The 22919-nt window shown below is 43.5% G+C and overlaps 1 long non-coding RNA gene across 2 annotated transcripts; it reads left to right on the plus strand.

Annotated features, from left to right (window-relative positions):
* Positions 1–2494: 2494 nt before the first annotated feature.
* On the plus strand, positions 2495–5414 carry LOC127310589 (uncharacterized). 2 transcript variants are annotated; one of them, XR_011744222.1, is made up of 3 exons: positions 2495–2777; positions 2866–3128; positions 3771–5414. It is a non-coding gene; the product is annotated as an uncharacterized lncRNA (long non-coding RNA). The 2 variants fall into 2 exon arrangements; XR_007857393.2 differs by having other exon boundaries at positions 2495–3128.
* The last annotated feature ends 17505 nt before the right edge of the window (positions 5415–22919 follow it).

Consider the following 22919-nt stretch of genomic DNA (forward strand, 5'->3'; position numbering starts at 1 on the left):
TCGGAGTTTCGATCGGGCTCCGAAACGGGTTAACTTAGTTAGGTGGCTTCCTGGACATTGTTGTAGTGAAGGAGAGTGCGTGTCGTGATATCCACCTATCGTAAGTGGGTTGATCTGCGTGTGGCCACATTTGGGCACCCCTGCAGGGTTACAATCTTATCGATAAGCCGCGTCCGCGGTTATGGACGACTTGGAGCTGTATGACTCGACCATAGACAACTTACACCTGTTGTTTCAATCAAAATAACTAGTGTAGTTAGTTAGCACAACTTTAATAATAAATGGTTAAAACTTGTCAACAGTGTGAGTGCCTTTGTAAGTACTTCTTTGCGAAGGGGGAACACATTGGCTGTGTTATGTTTGCAGAGTATAGAACTGTTAGTTTATGCGCTCTCTCATCTTCTCTGATTAGACGAATGTTGTAGAGTGTCTCTATAGGTTTTTAGTACTTTCGCGCTGCCGCTTAACCCCACCATATTGCCTATGACGTTCCTCTTGCGTCCTCTAAGTCCCCTGCGTGCCTCAAGTACAAAGGACGACTGGTTGACGAATGCTTATACGTCTTGAAGTCTTGTTAAGTACGAACCTGTACTTATTGCTGCTTCTACGGGATATAACCGGGCAGGTATGAATATGCGTTCGATGAAGACGACGTTAGCAAGGTTACCATTCCGGCTTGGCCTGGGCAGGGTTATGGACGTCACTGGTTATCTTCAGGACTCTTAGTCCAATTTGTATCTTGTCCGTACTCGGACGTATTCGATCTTCTGTATGATTTGGATCTTTGTATTGTATATTTGTATCTTGACTCGTTGGAGTCGTTGTTGTAATATATGTATCTTGTGGGCTCTATTGTAATCCTGTTGTAATGTTACCGCTCGTGTTAATTCCTCTGGCATCACGTTTGTGATTCGTCGCGCACGTCGTGTCGGAGGGCGTCTCTGAATCGATATCGTGCGGATTTCGGCGGGTTCCCTGGAATCCTCATGGTACCGGTTCCGGGGCGTTACAAGTTGGTATCAGAGCCTCAGGTTGACGGTACCCCACTAGTCCAGCCTGTAGGATAACCTTGCCAACGGACGTTGTGTCTAGTGTCAAAACCTATTTTCGGAAAATTCGTTGGATAGCTTTGATTAGCTCTAATTTTACTCCTTATCTCTATTCTTTCTCTTCTTACCTTTGCGAGTTTTGAGTCTTCTCTCTTATCTGAGTTTTCTGAGTCTTAGGTTCCGACGTGGGTTGGACGATCTATGCCTTCACCTATTAGGACCGATCTCTGGAGATTTCTGACAGAAGAACATCACCGGCGCCTAACCTTCGTCTTCTCCATTGATGTCATCTATGCCTCTCTGATCTTTCTACAATTCTTTGTTCTTTGACTCTGTCGAATCCTTGCCGTCAATGCTTGTCGATATCGTCAATCTGAGATCCGAGAGTTGGTTACACGATTCTTCTATTTATGTTCAGGGTTAATAGTTTGGGTGCGGGATGGATTGGCCCCCATACCGACTACTCTTACTATTCGCCCTTGCTACCTGAATTGGTGGATCCGTGTGACTGTTACTCATTCCTTTGTTTCTCCGGAGTCATCATCATCACCGGGACAACGACTTCTTGTTGGTGGTGTCGACCGCCCAAGCTGGAGCAAGACTTCTTGTTAGTGGTGTCGAGGAGATCGAACGACGCCTGAAGACCCGATAGTTCACCTCTCCCCCCCCCCGTACCTTGAGGTGGAACCTCGGGGCGAGGTTCCTTGTTAGTGGTGTCGATTGTAACGGACCAGGGTAGTACCCCTATAGATTTTGTTTGTTCTTTTTCTTTTATGCATCATCATGCATCATGCATCATATCATCCATGATTTTATTAAATAAAACTATTTTGTAAACCCCCTTGTCTCTTCCTTTAAATAAAGGTCCCTTAAATAAAACCCTAATCTCTCTCTTCCTTCTTATCACTTATTTTATAATTAATATTTTCCAACAAAGAAGTTTTGAATACAATGTGATTTGTTTGGTTACAATAAAGTAAATATTTTGAAACTATTTTTTAAATCTCCCTCTCATCTTTGCCCCAAAATTCAAAACAGTTTTCTAAACAAAAGGAGAGGAGACAGATTTTAAAATAAAAAGAAATCCCGCTTCCCTTGGGCCTCTCCTTCCTCTCTGGCCCAACCTCCTCTCTCCCCAGTCTAGCCCTCTCTCTCTCTCTCTCTCTCTCTCTCTCTCTTCCCTCTCCCCCACCGGCGTGGCCCACCTTCTCTTCCTGGCTCAGTCCACCTCCCTTCCTTCTGGCCCAAGCCCAGGCCTGCTTACCCCTTCGCCAGCCTCTCTTCTTTCCCCTTTTTCTCTCACGATGGAGAGCGACCTGGAGAGCACGCAGGGTGCATGAGGCCGTGGTCCTCCACCACCGACGCCACGGCCACCTGTCCTCCTCGCCTTTTTCTCTGGAGACAGCTCAACCACCACGCCATCCACGCCTCTCTCCCCTCCACTTTTTCTTCCTCTCCACGAAAGAAGCACGGGAGAAACCCCAAGTCTCCCCATGGTTGCCGCACCTCCTCACCGCCAATCCGCCGCTTCCGACCACCCCTCATCTCGCCGACGCCACCCCGAGCTCCGCCTCGTTCCCCTCTTCCTCCTAGTGCACGGAATCGACCGGGGGAGCCTTCTACCGTCGCCAAATCACTGATTCCCCCGCTCCGGCCGCCGTAGTTCGTGGACGATTCCGGCGCCGTTCGTCCGCCTATGGCCACACCGAGGTCACCACCGAGTTCCTGGTGCCTCCCTCTACCTCCTGGACACTCTCACCTCCTTCTTTGCTTCCTGGTCTGTTCTCCCCGTGTTGATGCCGGCCGTTCTCCGCAGCGCCTCGCCGCCGGCATTCTCCGGTGACCCCCTCTCGACGGCGCCGCCACCTTCTGGTCCGCACCAGCGAGGCGAGTCCAGTGCGCCAAGTCTCGCAACCCGGGGCGCCCTATCTCGCCCGCGCGCGTCATGCCGCCTCGCTGCAGTCACCGTCCTCTCGTCGCCGCGAACGGCAACCCCACGTCGCGCAACCTTTGCCACGCTGGCCTCCACGTCGACCCGCGGGCCCCATCCGTCATCCTCTCGGGCTAAGCCCATCCTCGGTGAGAAAACCCCCACCAGATCTAGATCTAGACGTTTTGCTGTTAGCCCCCTGCAACCTTTTCAGTTCCAACCCGCAGCCCCTGCCTCTGTTGTTTTTCTACAAACCACCCTGTATCTTGCAAAATCAACCCGGGGTCCTTCCCCTGTCCGGATTTTGTTTTCGGGTCCTTACCCCAAAAAAATAAATCTGTTTTTTATTTTAATTGATAATAAAACAAATCTATTAATAACTTTTAATTGGTAACTCCAAATTAAAAGTGTTGTATATGAAAATTGATCAGAAAAATGCACTGAACATGAATATACCATCCATTCATCTGTTTGCATCTCGCATCATGTCGCGTCGTGATAGCTTGTGCATTTCACCTCACATATATGCGGAGTATTTCGGACGCCGACTATGGTTTCCCCGCTCCGTTTAACTTTGAAGTAGCGCACCCTTGCCATGTTGTACCATGCTAATCCACCCTTAAATTTGACGATAGAAAATGCAACTCTAACCTAATTGGTGTGTCCGGGGTTCCGACTCCGCTTAGATTGGATAAATGCATCGCATCATATCTGCCATGTCATGCATATCATCTCGAGCATGCTGATTCTTTACCCGTAGTAGTAAGACTTGCATACGTTGTTTGTTCCAGCATTTGCTTCTTCCCGGATAGGATCGCGAAGTGGTGTGGTGAGATACGACAAGTCCTCCGGATGTTCCTCGGCAAGCTTTAACAGTCAAGCATTTCCCCTATACTCCTGTCCCTGCAGGAGTCGCTCACCTATTTTATTTTGCCTTCTCCCTCATGCTATCCTTAAGTTGCGTTCTTGTCACGTGTCCTTTCCACTTGTTACCTCAAGCAGCCTATATTGCCACCACCACCGCCTACAGCCGTTGTTTGGTTTCGGGTCTGCCTTGCGAGTCGTAGTGCATGCTAGTGCTGTTTTATCTCGTTACCGTTGTTGTTATCTTATCGGGTTATATGTTGGGAAGAATCATGGTTACTTCAGTTGCTGACAATTGTTTAGCGGAGGCATCGGTGGGTCAGCTGATCATTTTATGACGGCTCGCTTGTGTTTCCTAAATAATTTAGGACACGAGTTCTTGTTATCTGTTCCGAGACTGAGCGCTCTAACCACACGTGGGTATGCTTACCGGGTCTCCCCTCGACCACTGCCGGAATCTACAGCTTTGTCCAGTGGCCACAACTAGTTTGGATGTTTGTTTTGTTTCTCCCGGGCGTGCAAGCTTGTTTCTTTGTGGTCAGATGATATGATGTTACTCTTGGGGAAGCCATGTTGCCTTGTAACCCCGTTGTCTCTTGCACGCTCGTAGGATGCGGTACGTATTGCTGAAGATGGATTCACCCTGCTGGCACTGTTTCCATCCGAAAGCCGTAGACGCAAACAGCTAAGTCCGCGTCGGAGTTTCGATCGGGCTCCGAAACGGGTTAACTTAGTTAGGTGGCTTCCTGGACATTGTTGTAGTGAAGGAGAGTGCGTGTCGTGATATCCACCTGTCGTAAGTGGGTTGATCGTGCGTGTGGGCACATTTGGGCACCCCTGCAGGGTTACAATCTTATCGATAAGCCGCGTCCGCGGTTATGGACGACTTGGAGCTGTATGACTCGACCATAGACAACTTACACCTGTTGTTTCAATCAAAATAACTAGTGTAGTAAGTTAGCACAACTTTAATAATAAATGGTTAAAACTTGTCAACAGTGTGAGTGCCTTTGTAAGTACTTCTTTGCGAAGGGGGAACACATTGGCTGTGTTATGTTTGCAGAGTATAGAACGGTTAGTTTATGCGCTCTCTCATCTTCTCTGATTAGACGAATGTTGTAGAGTGTCTCTATAGGTTTTTAGTGCTTTCGCGCTGCCGCTTAACCCCACCATATTGCCTATGATGTTCCTCTTGCGTCCTCTAAGTCCCCTACGTGCCTCAAGTACAAAGGACGACTGGTTGACGAATGCTTATACGTCTTGACGTCTTGTTGAGTACGAACCCGTACTTATTGCTGCTTCTACGGGATATAACTGGGCAGGTATGAAGATACGTTTGATGAAGACTACGTTAGCAAGGTTACCCTTCCGGCTTGGCCTGGGCAGGGTTATGGACGTCACTGGTTATCTTCAGGACTCTTAGTCCAATTTGTATCTTGTCCGTACTCGGACGTATTCGATCTTCTGTATGATTTGGATCTTTGTATTGTATATTTGTATCTTGACTCGTTGGAGTCGTTGTTGTAATATATGTATCTTGTGGGCTCTATTGTAATCCTGTTGTAATGTTACCGCTCGTGTTAATTCCTCTGGCATCACGTGTGTGATTCGTCGCGCACGTCGTGTCGGAGGGCGTCACTGTATCGATATCGTGCGGATTTCGGCGGGTTCGCTGGAATCCTCATGGTACCGGTTCCGGGGCGTCACAATAAGCTTGATCACCATAAGTTTGTCCTTGCTTCTCTTAAGATACGCAATTTCATCCTCATGGTTACAACAAGTGACATTTTCTTTGCTCAAACGGATCCACTCCAACAAGGATTCATTTTGCCTCTCATTTGCTTCAAATAGCTTGGCCTTGTGTTTCTTTAGAGTGGCAATCTCTTCTTCGTGATCACAACATTACACCTTCTCCTTACTCAAGCGGTAGTATTCATCCAAGGCCTTCTCTTGAGTTGAGATGACTTCCAAGAATTTTGCATCGTGTCTTCTCAAGAAGCAAACTTCGTCAAGGAGCTTGTAACAACATGAATTAGGACCTTCATCTTCTTTCTTCTTGGCAAAGGTTGCAACATCCTCAAGCGACCATTCATGATTTTCTTCAAGATAACACTTCTTTGCCTTGAGCTTGTCCACCCAACCAAGAGCATAATCTCGGTCCTTGATGAGTTGGGATATGAGAGAATTGTTGAAGTCTTCAAGAATAAGAGCACTAGCTTCAAGAGTCATACGCATGCACATTTCTTCCTCATAAGCTTGGGTGAGAGAGATAAGCTCTAATTCCTCCTTCTTTTCAAGCCTTTCATTTTCCACCCTATGGTCTTCATCTCCTAGCATGTTAGTTCTAGGCTTCTCGGTGGAGGAAATCTTGGTGTCGTCGTTGTTGGAGGAAAGCTTGGAGAGCCATTTGGAGAGAGATCTAAACCCGCTCTTGCGAACGAGCATTCCATCATTTTCGTCCCTTCTCTCATAGATACACTTCGCAATAAGGTGCCTTTTGTCACCACAATTGTAGCAAGATGATCTTGAGCTTCGTCTCTTGTTTCCATTCCAAAAACTCTTGACGGCAAGAGCCATGTTTTCATGATATTCGGCCTTGAGATCATCCGGACTCCACTCAATGGGATCCACATTGCTTTCACTAGCTCCATAGTCCTTCATCTTCAATGCAAGGTTGAGCTTGTGGGTATTGTGGGTGCGAGCAACACGGTCTTCCGCATTCTTCTTAGATATGGCCATTGACGATGTCATGGCCATGTTGTTCACTTCATTAAAACGAGAGCTTTGGATGTTCCCATGTCCGAGGAAGAGCGTGTCAAGTTCGTCCCAAACTTCCTTGGCGGTCTTGAGTGAGCAAATATGAGCGCAGCCCTTGGGAGTAATGGCCAAGTGAATCATGTTGATGGCGATGGCATTGAGTTGGTTGTTCACCAATTCCCTTCTTGTCAAGTTCATTGGGTCTTGTGGTGAATATCCCTCTTCAATGATACGCCAAAGCTCGGTAGAAGCACTGCGCACATGAGAACGCATTAAGAATTTCCAATCACCAAAGCAATTAGATTCAAGTAGTGGTGGTGAACCATGAGGCAAAATGCATGGCATGGGTATTGGGACATTTACGACATAATCACTTGGTGGAGACACCGCATGAATATCTCTTAATTGTCCCGCAACCGGAGATTCATCCTTCCCCTTTGATGAGGTTTCAACGTCCTCAAGATCCTTTTCCCAAAGTGGATTTGTCGATTGCTCAACAAATCCAACTAGAGGAAAAGTGTTAACTTGTGGTGAGGAAACATCGACACCTCTCTTAGTATCTATGATGGGGTTTGGTTTTGGAGTAATGAACTTCATCATCATAGCCTTCATTTGAGATGCAATGGATGACTCCAATTTCTTGAGGTCATCCAAAGTAGTCGGAGTATTATCGGCAATTGATGATGGAGATGATTGCTCACGGGGAAGGACTCCATTCACAACCACCTCTTGTTCGGCCATTTCTTAGGCGGTAAAGCCCGAGCAAGAAAACCTTGCTCTGATACCACTCGAATGGATCGTAGCGAACAAGAGGGGGGGTGAATGGCGCTACGGTAAGTTTTAGTCTTTTTCAATTTTTAGTGCAACGGAAGGTAAAGGTGAGAACTTTAGCGATAGCGGTGATCCTACAAAGATCCTAGGACAAGTGCAACAAAAAAAGGAATCAACAAGATAGTAAGAGTAAGGAGCGAGACAACCGGGGGTGCAGAGACGAGGCGAGGTTTGTTTCCCGCAGTTCCTTCCACAATAGGAAGTATGTCTGCGTTGAGGAGGTGCTAGTCTCACACAAGAGACTAGACGGCCACACCACGAAGGAAGGCCTCACCTTCTTCCTCGAGAGAGCTCCACGAAGGTGCTCTCCCTCTTCCACTAAGGCACCGGTCGAGGCGGTGATTCCTTCACAAGGTTGGGGCGAGCTCCACACACAAGGATGCTCCCAACACCCTATGGAGCTAGTACATCACCAAGCTAGCTTCCATAGCTGCACATCTCCAATGTCCCACAATAGGAACCCTACCACCAAGATCCACTAAGGAGTATCACGAATTGGCGAACTTTCTCTCGGTAGAATGATAGATCGGGGTCTCCTCCACCACTCCTCAAAGTATGAGAAAGATTGGTTGGATGGATAGGGAGATCCCCTCACTTTGAGCTCAGCAACAATGGAGGAGAGAGAGAGAGGAGAGCTAAAAACGAGCTGGGGAAGAAGGGGCCTTTTTATAGGTCCCTCCAAATCCAACCGTTATGTGTTGTTTTTTCCTAAGCGGTACTACCGCTTCTGGGAAGCGGTACTACCGCTCTGAGTTCGAATCCCCACAGAACTTGTCCACGTGGACACATAGCGGTACTACCGCTCGTAGTACCTCTTGAGGTACCGCAATAGGGTCCAGACCTTACTGGATCCAAAGCGGTACCGGAGCGGTACCAGAGCGATACTGCCGTAACGTGTTACGGTACTTGAGCGGTACCGTGGGCGGTACTACCGTTTGCAAGCGGTACTACCGCTCAAGGTACCGTAACCTATTATGTGGGACAATCTCGTGTGCAATCCTCAGAGCGGTATCTCAGGGCGGTACTAGTAGGGGTAGCGGTACTACCGCTCCTGGTACCGGTAGTACCGCTATGGCTAAAACAGTTTTTTCCACTTTTCCTCTCCTACCATGTTACCTAGCGACACACACACAAAACCAGAAAGCCTAAGAATTACGCTTCGGTCTTCTGATCATAATGTGTCCGGCGAGGGCACCGTACACCTTGCAAACCTATCAATGACAAACTTTGTGCACGGTTAGAATTGTTCGAGTGTTGTTATCAAACACACAAAACAAGGGATATAGATCTTGCTCTTAAAACTACGGGTTCTAGCAGTACCTAGTTGGTACTCTCTATCCCATGTACTTCAATACAATGATCTCATGAGCTTCCTTACATGATTGAGATCCATCTGATGTAATCGGTGTTGTGTTTGTTGGGATCCGATGGATTGTTACATTATGATTAGTCTATCTATAAAGTTTGTGAAGTTATTGTTGCTGCAATCTTGTTGTGTTCAATGCTTGTCACTAGTGCACGAGTGGCATGATCTTAGATTTAAGCTCTATAATTAGAGCTTAGATTGTATCTACAAGTTGTTTGCACATGTCTATGTCCGGAACCCGAGGCCCCAGAGTGACAGCAACTGGGATAATTGGAGGGGAAGGCTTAGATATGAGATCACATGTTTTCACCAAGTGTTAATGCTTTGCTCCGGTGCTCTATTAAAAGGAGTACCTTAATTACCAGTAGATTCCCTTGAGGCCCGGCTGCCACCGGCTGGTAGGACAAAAGATGTTATGCAAGTTTCTCATTGCGAGCACGTATGACTATATATGGAAAACATGCCTACATGATTAATAAATTGATGTTCTATCTTAATGCTATTTCAATCCTATCAATTGCCCAACTGTAATTTGTTCACCCAACACGTGTCACTTGTTATTGGAGAGTTACCACTAGTGTAGATAGCTGGGAACCCCGGTCCATCTCTCATCATCATATACTCGTTCCTATATGACATTGGAAATAGTATCAACTATTTTCTGGTGCCATTGCCTCTGTGTTACTATTACTGCTGCTGTGTTACTGTTACTATTGCTCTCATATTACTGCTGCTTTCACATCACCCCTGTTACTAGTGCTTTTCCAGGTGCAACTGAATTGACAACTCAGTTGTTAAGGCTTATAAGTATTCTTTACCTCCCCTTGTGTCGAATCAATAAATTTGGGTTTTACTTCCCTCGAAGACTGTTGCGATCCCCTATACTTGTGGGTCATCAAGATTATTTTCTGGCGCCGTTGCCGGGGAGGCATAGCTCTACTCATAAGTTCACCTGAGGAGTACACTCTACCTCTCTCTCTATTTTTATTTTATTTTATTTTGTTTTGCTTAGTTTACTTTTGTCTAGTTTATTTGTGCTTAGTTTATTTCTGTCTAGTATTATTTTGCTTAGTTTACTTTTGTCTAGTTTGTTTTTGTCTTGTTTTATTTTTCTCATATACCCAAAAATCCATAAAATTTTGAAAAACCGAAAAATTAAAAACTGTTGTTATGGGAGAACCCACAACCTATTTGGAGCTTATTGAAATATATATGAATTATAGAGAATCAAGAACGGGTAAAGTCATGAGTGCTTTGATAGAAAAATTGAATACAATTGCTAAAATCTTGCTTAAACGCCATGATATAAACTGTTGCTCTCAACAGGATACTAAACATCTGAAATTCCAATGTGGCTTTAGTGAAGAAGTTTTAATTAAGAACTATAATTGGAATAACTATATTCATTTTGGGTTCGAAGAGGTAGAACAATTTGTCTTATTTATGGGAGCTTCTGAGATCGAATCCTTCATGTCTAAAAGTTATGAAACTTGTGTTGTTTGTAAGGACCTTAAAGATTATGTCGCTTCTATCCTTAATTTTTGCGTAGAAAGTTACAGCGATAATCCTTATATCATTGATTATAAAGAGAGACTCATTAATGCACAAGAATGCACTCACAATTTGCAGGAACCTGTGAAAGAAGAAATTGATGAACCTGAAAGCTCATTGGATGAAAAAGAGGAGGAAATTGATGAACCTGAAAGCTCATTGGATGAAAAAGAGGAGGAGAGTGATGAACAAAAGGAGGAAGAATGGATTAGCTACCCATGCCAACCTTCTAACGAGAGTAACTCTTTATCTCTTACACTATTTGATTGTCCTCCATGCTTACCAAAGGAGGATGAATGTTATGTTCTTGTGGATTCTCTTGAAATAGTACCTATGAGTAAAACTTGTGAGAATAATTATGCTACTGTTATCTATGATAATCCATGCTATTTTGATAAATCTTATGATAATGCTTTGTTTGTGTCTGATATCGAAATGCATGGTACTAAAGAGTTTTGCGTACCAAATGTTTATGATAAAGCTTTAGATGATGGTCCTATGTTACTTGGTAATATTAATTGTACTACTAATGAAAATGGGATTGGAGAGGTTTTTACTTTATCTAGGAGTCCCATATCTCTTGAGATTGATCAATCATCTTGTTATATTATTGATAAAAGTGGGTTTGAAAGTTTTAATCTCACTATTTTTGAGCTTGATAAAAATTATGTGTTTGTCGATCATGAAAAGCATGCTTTATGTGATAGTTATATTGTTGAGTTTATTCATGAAGCTACTGAAAATTATTATGAGAGAGGAAAATATGGTTGTAGAAATTTACATGGTACTAAAACACCTCTCTATATGCTGAAACTTTTGAAGTTACTCTTGTTTTATCTTCCTATGCTTGTCACTTTGTTCTTCATGAATTTATTTGCGTACAAGATTCCTATGCATAGGAAGTGGGTTAGACTTAAATGTGTTTTGAATTTGCTTCTTGATGCTCCCTTTTGCTTCATTTTCTATCTTCCATGTGAGCATCATTAAAATTGCTGAGCCCATCTTAACGGCTATAAAGAAAGCACTTCTTGGGAGATAACTCATGTCTTTATTTTGCTACTGTTTTGTTGTGTCTTGGAAGTTGTTACTACTGTAGAACCTCTCCTTATCTTTATTTTATTGCAATGTTGTGCCAAGTAAAGTCTCTAATAGAAGGTTGATACTAGATTTGGATTTCTGCGCAGAAACAGATTTCTATCTGTCACGAATTTGAGTAGGTCTCTCTGTAGGAAACTCAGAAAAATCTGCCAATTTTCATGCGTGTTCCTCAGATATGTACGCAACTTTCATTAGTTTTGAGTTTTCTGATTTGAGCAACGGAAGTACCTCTAAAAAAATCGTCTTTACTGGCTGTTCTGTTTTGACAGATTCTGTCTCTGTTTTTTGCATTGTCTCTTGTGGACTTTAAGCAAGGCTTTCTAGATGTGGAGAGCTGTAGCTAATGTTTTATTGAGTTCTTGCAATGTGTCACTACAGGACTAAAGTGGATTAAAGTTTTTGAGTACTAACCCCTCTAATGAAGTTTATGAGAAGTTTGGTGTGAAGGAAATTTTCAAGGGTCAAGAGAGGAGGATGATATATGATCAAGAAGAGTGAAAAGTCTAAGCTTGGGGATGCCCCCATGGTTCATCCCTGCATATTTCAAGAAGATTCAAGCGTCTAAGCTTGGGGATGCTTTGGCATCCCCTTCTTCATCCACAACTTATCAGGTCATCTCTAATGAAACTATATTTTTATTCGGTCACATCTTATGCGCTTTACTTGGAGCGTATGTGTGTTTATTTTCGTTTTGTTTGTGTTTGAATAAATTCGGATCCTAGCAATCCTTGTGTGGGAGAGAGACACGCTCCGCTTTTTCATATGAACACTGGTGTTCTTCGTTTTACTTTTAATGTTCATGACAAAAGTTGGAAACTACTGCACTTATTGTTATTTGGTTGGAAACAGAAAATGCTTCATATTGTCTTGAATAATTTGACACTTGGCACTTGTTTTGAGCTCTCAAGTAGATCATGATTAAGCTCTTGCACCATGTAGTTTAAACCTATTAGTGGAGAACTACCTTAGAGCTTGTTGAAATTGGTTTGCATGATTGGTCTCTCTAAGGTCTAGATATTTTCTGGTAAAAGTGTTTGAGCAACAAGGAAGACAGTGTAGAGTCTTATAATGCTTGCAATATGTTCCTATGTAAGTTTTGCTGTACCGGCTCATACATGTGTTTGCTTCAAACAACCTTGCTAGCCAAAGCCTTGTACTGAGAGGGAATGCTTCTCGTGCATCCAAAACCTTGAGCCAAAAACCTATGCCATGAGTGTCCACCATAACTACCTACTATGTGGTATTTTCTGCCATTCCAAGTAAATACTTCATGTGCTACCTTTAAACAATTCAAAAGTTATTATCTCTTATTTGTGTCAATGTTTTATAGCTCATGAGGAAGTATGTGGTGTTTTATCTTTCAATATTGTTGGGCAGACTCTCACCAATGGACTAGTGGCTTCATCCGCTTATCCAATAATTTTGCAAAAAGAGCTTGCAACGGGGTTCCCAGCCCCAATTAATTAACTTTCATTAATAATTCCCTTCACATGTTTTGCCCTGATTCATCAGTAAGCAACTTAATTTTGCAAATAGACACTCCTTCATGGTATGTGAATGTTGGAAGGCACCCGAGGATTCGGTTAGCCATGGCTTGTGAAAGCAAAAGGTTGGGAGGAGTGTCAACCATAAATAAAACTAAAGTACATGTGTAAACAAAAGAGAAGAGGGATGATCTACCTTGCTGGTAGAAATAACGTCCTTCATGGGAGCCGCTCTTTGAAAGTATGTTTGATGAGGGGGTTATAGTGCCCACTACCATTCGTTGACAACAACAAACACCTCTCAAAACTTTACTTTTATGCTCTCTATATGATTTCAAAACTTAAAAAGCTCTAGCACATGATTTAATCCCTGCTTCCCTCTGCGAAGGGCATTTCTTTTACTTTATGCTGAGTCATTATACCTACTTCCTTCCATCTTAGAAGCAAACACTTGTGTCACCTGTGCATTGATTCTTACATACTTGCTTATTTGCACTCATCATATTACTTTGTGTTGACAATTATCCATGAGATATGTATGTTGAAAGTTGAAAGCAATTGCTAAAACTTAATCATCCTTTGTGTTGCTTCAATGCCTTTTACTTCGAATCTATTGCTTTATGGGTTAACTCTTATGCAAGACTTTTTGATGCTTGTCTTGAAAGTACTATTCATGAAAAGTTTTGCTATATGTTATCTATTTGTTAGCAAACTATAGATCGTTGCCTTGAGTCACTTCATTCATTTCATATGCTTTACAATAGTATGATCAAGATTATGTAAGTAGCATGTCACTACAGAAATTATTCTTTTTATCGTTTACCTACTCGAGGGCGAGTGGGAACTAAGCTTGGGGATGCTTGATACGTCTCCAACATATCTATAATTTCGGATGTTCCATGCTAGTTTTATGACAATACCTACATGTTTTGCTCACACTTTATAATGATTTTATGCATTTTCCGGACTAACCTATTAACAAGATGCCACAATGCCAGTTCCTGTTTTATGTTGTTTTTGGTTCCAGAAAAGCTGTTCGGGCAATATTCTCGGAATTCGACGAAACAAAAGCCAAACATCTTATTTCACCGAGACGGACCAGAACACCGAAGGGGAGCCGGAGAGGAGGCCCAGGGCCCCCCAGACAACAGGGCGCGCGGCCTAGAGGGGGCGCGCGCCAGCCTATGGGGAGGGAGCCCCCTGGCTCCTCCGACTCCACCTCTTCGCCTATAAAATCCCTCGAGACCTAAAAACTCGATACCGATTGACGAAACTCCAGAAAGACTCCAGGGGCGCCGCCGCCATCGCGAAACTCCAATTCGGGGGACAGAATCTCTGTTCCGGCACGCCGCCGGGACGGGGAAGTGCCCCCGGAAGCCATCTCCATCGACGCCACTGCCTCCATCATGCTCCGTGAGTAGTTCCCCCATGGACTACGGGTTCTAGCAGTAGCTAGTTGGTACTCTCTATCCCATGTACTTCAATACAATGATCTCATGAGCTGCCTTACATGATTGAGATCCATCTGATGTAATCGGTGCTGTGTTTGTTGGGATCCGATGGATTGTTACATTATGATTAGTCTATCTATAAAGTTTGTGAAGTTATTGTTGCTGCAATCTTGTTGTGTTCAATGCTTGTCACTAGTGCACGAGTGGAATGATCTTAGATTTAAGCTCTATAATTATTGCTTAGATTGTATCTACAAGTTGTTTGCACATGTCTATGTCCGGAACCCGAGGCCCCAGAGTGACAGCAACTGGGATAACTGGAGGGGAAGGCTTAGATATGAGATCACATGTTTGCACCAAGTGTTAATGCTTTGCTCCGATGCTCTATTAAAAGGAGTACCTTAATTACCAGTAGATTCCCTTGAGGCCCGGCTGCCACCGGCTGGTAGGACAAAAGATGTTATGCAAGTTTCTCATTGCGAGCACGTATGACTATATATGGAAAACATGCCTACATGATTAATAAATTGATGTTCTATCTTAATGCTATTTCAATCCTATCAATTGCCCAACTGTAATTTGTTCACCCAACACGTGTCACTTGTTATTGGAGAGTTACCACTAGTGTAGATAGCTGGGAACCCCGGTCCATCTCTCATCATCATATACTCGTTCCTATATGACATTGGAAATAGTATCAACTATTTTCTGGTGCCATTGCCTCTGTGTTACTATTACTACTGCTGTGTTACTGTTACTATTGCTCTCATATTACTGCTGCTTTCACATCACCCCTGTTACTAGTGCTTTTCCAGGTGCAGCTGAATTGACAACTCAGTTGTTAAGGCTTATAAGTATTCTTTACCTCCCCTTGTGTCGAATCAATAAATTTGGGTCTTACTTCCCTCGAAGACTGTTGCGATCCCCTATACTTGTGGGTCATCAGCTGGCTGAGGGGAGATCTATAGAGAAACAATATATGAGGAAGCGAAAGAACAAGATACCTCAAGAATAGAGACTTGCGGATCGTTGGCTGAAAAGTTACCGGGGCGCGAGGTATGGGTCCGGCCCATCTTGTGTTTGTTCCCAACCACGTAAGGATCCGGGTCAACCTCGTCCAGGGTGCGCTTGCGGCAAGGACCTCGTGCCTCCGCAGCAATGCGAGGAAAACGCTCGCAGGCCTGAAAAGGAGGAAAAAGATAGTTAGCTACATATCAAAAGCTACCGGAAAAAACAGTCCGGATTGCTTAAGTTCTTACTTCGGTAGATGGAGGATTAGCGGAGCTGAGGGGAAGGAGGCCCCAGGACCACTCCAGCGGCATGTCAGTTTGCAAATTTGCCTAGCCTTGAGGACCACGTCCGCTTGGCTTAAGGTACAGCTGGTCATCTTAGTGGGGTCGCGGCGGCCGCACATCTGGCTCATCTTGTGAACCCGACGCTGGAGGGGGAGCACCCGGCGTGAGATGAACACGCGGATAATATCATCGGAACAGATGTCCGTGTCTTTGATAAGCTGCTCCATGAACCGCACAATCCGGTTGGTTTCGATGTGGGTATTCCCCGGATTGTGCCTCCAGTTGGCCCTCGATGGCGTTCCCGGATGGTAGGCCGGCAGATTGATGAAATCAGCGGCGCCCTTGTTCCTCACGTAAAAGAAGGTTTGTTGCCATGCCCGGCATGACTCCAGACCGGAGAATTTGAAGAAGGGGCTCCCCTAGCGCGCGCTGATGATGCAAGAGCCGCACTGAGTAGGAGGCTTGGGCTTGGGAATGTTCTTGCCCTGGACCGAGTTGATCCAAAGGCAGAAAAAGCGGGCAAAAGCTTCAAGAGTAGGAAGGACACCTATGTAGGCCTCCATGAAAGAAACAAAGCAAGAAAGGTAAAAAATGGCATTGCCAGGAAGGTGGTGAGGTTGCAGTTCGTAAAAATCAAGAAACTGGCGGAAAAAATTAGAAGCCGGAAGGCCGAAGCCGCGCTCAAAGTGCGCGGTGAAGACTACGGCCTCTCCGGGTTGGGGCGTGGGCTCCAGCTCGTTGCCAGGAATCCGGCAAGATACTTGTGCCGGTACCCTCCGGGAGCGATACAGCCAGTCGATCTCCGGCTGCTTCACATCGGAACCCTTCCATGCGCCGCGGGTAGGTGCGGCAAGGTTCACACCGGAACCTTGGCCGGAGCTGCTGGCCTCCTGGCCCCTTCCAGTACCGGCTTTCGGGGCAGACGAGGAAGCATCCATCTGGGCCAAGTCCGCTTCAATGTCAGCAGTATGGTGGCTACCGGAGCTGGACTCGGAAAGATACTCTTCGCTAGACATTATGGCCTAAAAAGTTTCCGGATCTACCCACAAACACTTTTCCCCAAACCTAGCCGCTCGTGAAGATCTACGAATAAGAGAAAAAAGCAAAAGAAAGGGGAAGATAAATACGCTACCGGCCAAGAAGCAATGCAACAAAGGAGGAAGATGCAACTAAGTTTCCTAGGCTAACCTGGAACGGCGATAAGCGGCGGAGACGACGGTCGCCGGAGTTAGGCGAGCTCGCGGGCGAAGAAGACGAACAGAGAAGAACAAGGGAGGTTGCAGTGAGACGCCCGATGTAGTAACCGCGGAGGCGCCGCGGAGAGTCTCTGCGGAGCGGAGTTCGGCAGAGTCGCTGCGAAAGATCGTCGGAGAGCAGAACCTTGGCGGCGAGCGAGGGCGATGCGAGCGCAGTAAGCAGAAGGTTGCGAAGTGCGCGTGGGAACTGGAGAATGCGAGGAAGAAGAGGTGAAGGAACCGCCGCGCCCTTATATAGGGGGATGGGTGATACGCGTACAGCACGCGACCGTTGGGAACCCCAAGAGGAAGGTGTGATGCGTACAGCGGCAAGTTTTCCCTCAGTAAGAAACCAAGGTTTATCGAACCAGTAGGAGCCAAGAAGCACGTTGAAGGTTGATGGCAGCGGAGTGTAATGCGGCGCAACACCAGGGATTCCGGCGCCAACGTGGAACCTGCACAACACAACCAAAGTACTTTGTCCCAACGTAACAGTGAGGTTGTCAATCCCACCGGCTTGCTGTAACAAAGGATTAGATGTATAGTGTGGATGATGATTGTTTGCAGAAAACAGTAGAACGAGTATTGCAGTAGATTGTATTCGATTAAAAGAATGGACCGGGGTCCACAGTTCACTAGAGGTGTCTCTCCGATAAGAATAAGCATGTTGGGTGAACAAATTACAGTTGGGCAATTGACAAATAAAGAGGGCATGACCATGCACATACATGTTATGATGAGTATTGTGAGATTTAATTGGGCATTACGACAAAGTACATAGACCGCTATCCAGCATGCATCTATGCCTAAAAAGTCCACCTTCAGGTTATCATCCGAACCCCCTCCAGTATTAAGTTGTAAACAACAGACAATTGCATTAAGTATGATGCGTAATGTAATCAACAAATACATCCTTAGACATAGCATTGATGTTTTATCCCTAGTGGCAACAGCACATCCACAACCTTAGAGGTTTCTGTCACTCCCCCAGATTTAATGGAGACATGAACCCACTATCGAGCATAAATACTCCCTCTTGGAGTTACAAGCAAAAACTTGGCCAGAGCCTCTACTAGTAACGGAGAGCATGCAAGATCATAAACAACACATAGATAATAGATTGATAATCAACATAGCATAGTATTCCATATTCATCAGATCCCAACAAACACAACATGTAGCATTACAGATAGATGATCTTGATCATGTTAGGCAGCTCACAAGATCCAACAATGATAGCACAATTAGGAGAAGACGACCATCTAGCTACTGCTATGGACCCATAGTCCAGGGGTGAACTACTCACTCATCACTCCGGAGGCGACCATGGCGGTGAAGAGTCCTCCGGGAGATGATTCCCCTCTCCGGCAGGGTGCCGGAGGCGATCTCCTGAATCCCCCGAGATGGGATTGGCGGCGGCGGCGTCTCTGGAAAGTTTTCCGTATCGTGGCTCTCGGTACTGGAGTTATTATCGACGAAGGCTTAAGTAGGCAGAGGAGGTAGGTCAGGGGGCGCCACGGGGGCCCCACACGCCAGGCCGGCGCGGCCAGGGCTTGGGCCGCGCCGCCCTGTTGTGTGGGCGCCTCATCGCCCCACTTCGTTTCCTCTCCGGACTTCTGGAAGCTTCGTGGAAAAATAAGATCCTAGGCGTTGATTTCGTCCAATTCTGAGAATATTTCCTTACTAGGATTTCTGAAACCAAAAACAGCAGAACAAAGAATCGGCTCTTCGGCATCTTGTTAATAGGTTAGTGCCGAAAAATGCATAAATATGACATAAAGTATGCATAAAACATGTAGGTATCATTAATAAAGTGGCATGGAACATAAGAAATTATCGATACGTTGGAGACGTATCAGCATCCCCAAGCTTAGTTCCTACTCGTCCCGAGTAGGTAAACGATAACAAAGATAATTTCTGAAGTGACATGCCATCATAATCTTGATCATACTATTGTAAGCACATGTAATGAATGCAGCGATCGAAGCAATGGTAATGCAATGAGTAAACAATTGAATCATATAGCAAAGACTTTTCATGAATAGTACTTTCAAGACAAGCATCAATAAGTCTTGCATAAGAGTTAACTCATAAAGCAATAAATTCAAAGTAAATGCATTGAAGCAACACAAAGGAAGATTAAGTTTCAGCGGTTGCTTTCAACTTATAACATGTATATCTCATGGATATTGTCAATGTAAAGTAATATAATAAGTGCAATATGCAAGTATGTAGGAATCAATGCACAGTTCACACAAGTGTTTGCTTCTTGAGATGGAGAGAAATAGGTGAACTGACTCAACATAAAAAGTAGAAGAAAGGCCCTTCGCAGAGGGAAGCATTGATTTCTATGTTTGTGCTAGAGCATTGATTTTGAAAACAAGAAACAATTTTGTCAACGGTAGTAATAAAGCATATGTATCATGTAAATTATATCCTACAAGTTGCAAGCCTCATGCATAGTATACTAATAGTGCCCGCACCTTGTCCTAATTAGCTCGGATTACCTGGATTATCACCGCAATACATATGTTTTAACCAAGTGTCACAAAGGGGTACCTCTATGCCACCTGTACAAAGGTCTAAGGAGAAAGCTCGCATTGGATTTCTCGCTTTTGATTATTCTCAACTTAGACATCCATACCGGGACAACATAGACAACAGATAATGGACTCCTCTTTAATGCATAAGCATTTAGCAACAATTAATATTCTCATATGAGATTGAGGATATTTGTCCAAAACTGAAACTTCCACCATGGATCATGGCTTTAGTTAGCAGCCCAATGTTCTTCTCTAACAGTATGCATGCTCTAACCATTCAACTCATGGTAAATCGCCCTTACTTCAGACAAGACGGACATGCATAGCAACTCACATGATATTCAACAAAGTGTTGATGGCGTCCCCGGGAACATGGTTATCGCTCAACAAGTAACTTAATAAGAGATAAAGTGCATAAGTACATATTCAATACCACAATAGTTTTTAGGCTATTTGTCCCATGAGCTATATATTGTAAAGATGAAGAATATAAATTTTAAAGGTAGCACTCAAGCAATTTACTTTGGAATGGCGGAGAAATACCATGTAGTGGGTAGGTATGCTGGACACAAATGGCATAGTGGTTGGCTCAAGGATTTTGGATGCATGAGAAGTATTCCCTCTCGATACAAGGCTTAGGCTAGCAAGGTTATTTGAAACAAACACACGTATGAACCGGTGCAGCAAAACTCACATAAAAGACATATTGTAAGCATTATAAGACTCTACACCGTCTTCCTTGTTGTTCGAACCCTTACTAGAAATTATCTAGACCTTAGAGAGACCAATTATGCAAACCAAATTTTAGCAAGCTCTATGTATTTCTTCATTAATAGGTGCAAAGTATATGATGCAAGAGCTTAAACATGAGCACAACAATTGCCAAGTATCAAATTATCCAAGACATTTTACCAATTACTACATGTAGCATTTCCCGTTTCCAACCATATAACAATTTAACGAAGTAGATTCAACCTTCGCCATCAACATTATGAGTAAAGCCTAAGGACATATTTGTCCATATGCAACATCGGAGCGTGTCTCTCTCCCACACAATGAATGCTAGGATCCAACTTTATTCAAACAAAACAAAAACAAAAACAAACAGACGCTCCAAGCAAAGTGCATAAGATGTGATGGAATAAAAATATAGTTTCACTAGAGGAACCTGATAATGTTGTCGATGAAGAAGGGGATGCCTTGGGCATCCCCAAGCTTAGATGCTTGAGTGTTCTTGAAATATGCAGGGGTGAACCACCGGGGCATCCCCAAGCTTAGAGCTTTCACTCTCCTTGATCATATTGTATCATCCTCCTCTCTTGATCCTTGAAAACTTCCTCCACACCAAACTCAAAACAACTCATTAGAGGGTTAGTGCATAATCAAAATTCACATGTTCAGAGGTGGCATAATCATTCTTAACACTTCTGGACATTGCGCAAAGATACTGAAAGTTAATGGAATAGAAAAATCCATCAAGCATAGCAAAACAGGCAATGCAAAATAAAAGGCAGAATCTGTCAAAACAGAACAGTTCGTAAAGATGAATTTCTAAGAGGCACCAGACTTGCTCAAATGAAAATGCTCAAATTTAATGAAAGTTGCGTACATATCTGAGGATCACTCATGTAAATTGGCAGAATTTTCTGAGTTACCTACAGAGAATTAGGCTCAGATTCGTGACAGCAAGAAATCTGTTTCTGCGCAGTAATCCAAATCTAGTATGAACCTTACTATCAAAGACTTTACTTGGCACAACAATGCAACAAAACTAAGATAAGAAGAGGTTGCTACAGTAGTAACAACTTCCAAGACTCAAATATAAAATAAAAGTGCAGTAGTAAAATCATGGGTTATCTCCCATAAGCGCTTTTCTTTAACGCCTTTCAGCTAGGCGCAGAAAGTGTATATCAAGTATTATCAAGAGACGAAGCATCAACATCATAATTTGTTCTAATGATAGAATCAAAAGGTAACTTCATTCTCTTTCTAGGGAAGTGTTCCATATCTTTCTTGAGAGGAAATTGATATTTAATATTACCTTCCTTCATATCAATGATAGCACCAACAGTTCGAAGAAAAGGTCTTCCCAATATAATGGGACAAGATGCATTGCATTCAATATCCAAGACAACAAAATCAACGGGGACAAGGTTATTGTTAACGGTAATGCGAACATTATCAACTTTCCCCAAAGGTTTCTTTGTAGAATTATCAGCAAGATTAACATCCAAATAACAATTTTTCAATGGTGGCAAGTCAAGCATATTATAGATTTTTCTAGGCATAACGGAAATACTTGCACCAAGATCACATAAAGCATTACAATCAAAGTCATTGACCTTCATCTTAATGATGGGTTCCCAACCATCCTCTAACTTCCTAGGAATAGAAGCTTCATGATTTAATTTCTCTTCTCTAGCTTTTATGAGAGCATTTGTAATATGTTTTGTAAATGCCAAATTTATAGCACTAGCATTAGGACTCTTAGAAAGTTTTTGTAAGAACTTTATAACTTCAGAGGTGTGACAATCATCAAAATCTAAACCATTATAATCTAAAGCAATGGGATCATTATCCCCAATGTTGGAAAAAATTTCAGCAGTTTTATCACAGGCAGTTTCAGCAGTTTTAGCAGGCAGTTTTTCAGGCTTTGCATTAGAAGTGGAAACATTGCCAACACCAATTATTTTACCATTAATAGTAGGAGGTGCAGCAACATGTGAAGCATTAACATTACTAGTGGTGCTAATAGTCCAAACTTTAGCTATGTTATCTTCTTTAGCATTTTCTTCTTCTTCCCACCTAGCACGCAATTTGGCCATCAATCTTATATTCTCATTAATTCTAACTTGGATGGCATTTGCTGTAGTAACAATTTTATTATTATTATTTTCATTAGGCATAACTTTCGATTTCAAAAGATCAACATCAGCAGCAAGACTAACGACTTTAGAAGCAAGTATATCAATTTTCCCAAGCTTTTCTTCAACAGATTTGTTAAAAGCAGTTTGTGTACTAATAAATTCTTTAAGCATAGCTTCAAGTCCAGGGGTGTGTTCCTATTATTGTTGTAAGAATTCCCATAAGAATTACCATAACCGTTACCATTATTATAAGGATATGGCCTATAGTTGTTACTAGAATTGTTCCGATAAGCATTGTTGTTGAAATTATTATTTTTAATGAAGTTCACATCAACATGTTCTTCTTGGGCAACCAATGAAGCTAACGGAACATTATTAGGATCAACATTAGTCCTACCATTCACAAGCATAGACATAATAGCATCAATCTTATCACTCAAGGAAGAGGTTTCTTCGACAGAATTTACCTTCTTACCTTGTGGAGCTCTTTCCGTGTGCCATTCAGAGTAATTAATCATCATATTATCAAGAAACTTTGTTGTGTCGCCTAGAGTGATGGACATTAAGGTACCTCCAGCAGCTGAATCCAATAAGTTCC

The sequence above is a fragment of the Lolium perenne genome, chromosome 1, assembly GCF_019359855.2.
Source record: "Lolium perenne isolate Kyuss_39 chromosome 1, Kyuss_2.0, whole genome shotgun sequence".
NCBI classification, from domain to species: domain Eukaryota; kingdom Viridiplantae; phylum Streptophyta; class Magnoliopsida; order Poales; family Poaceae; genus Lolium; species Lolium perenne.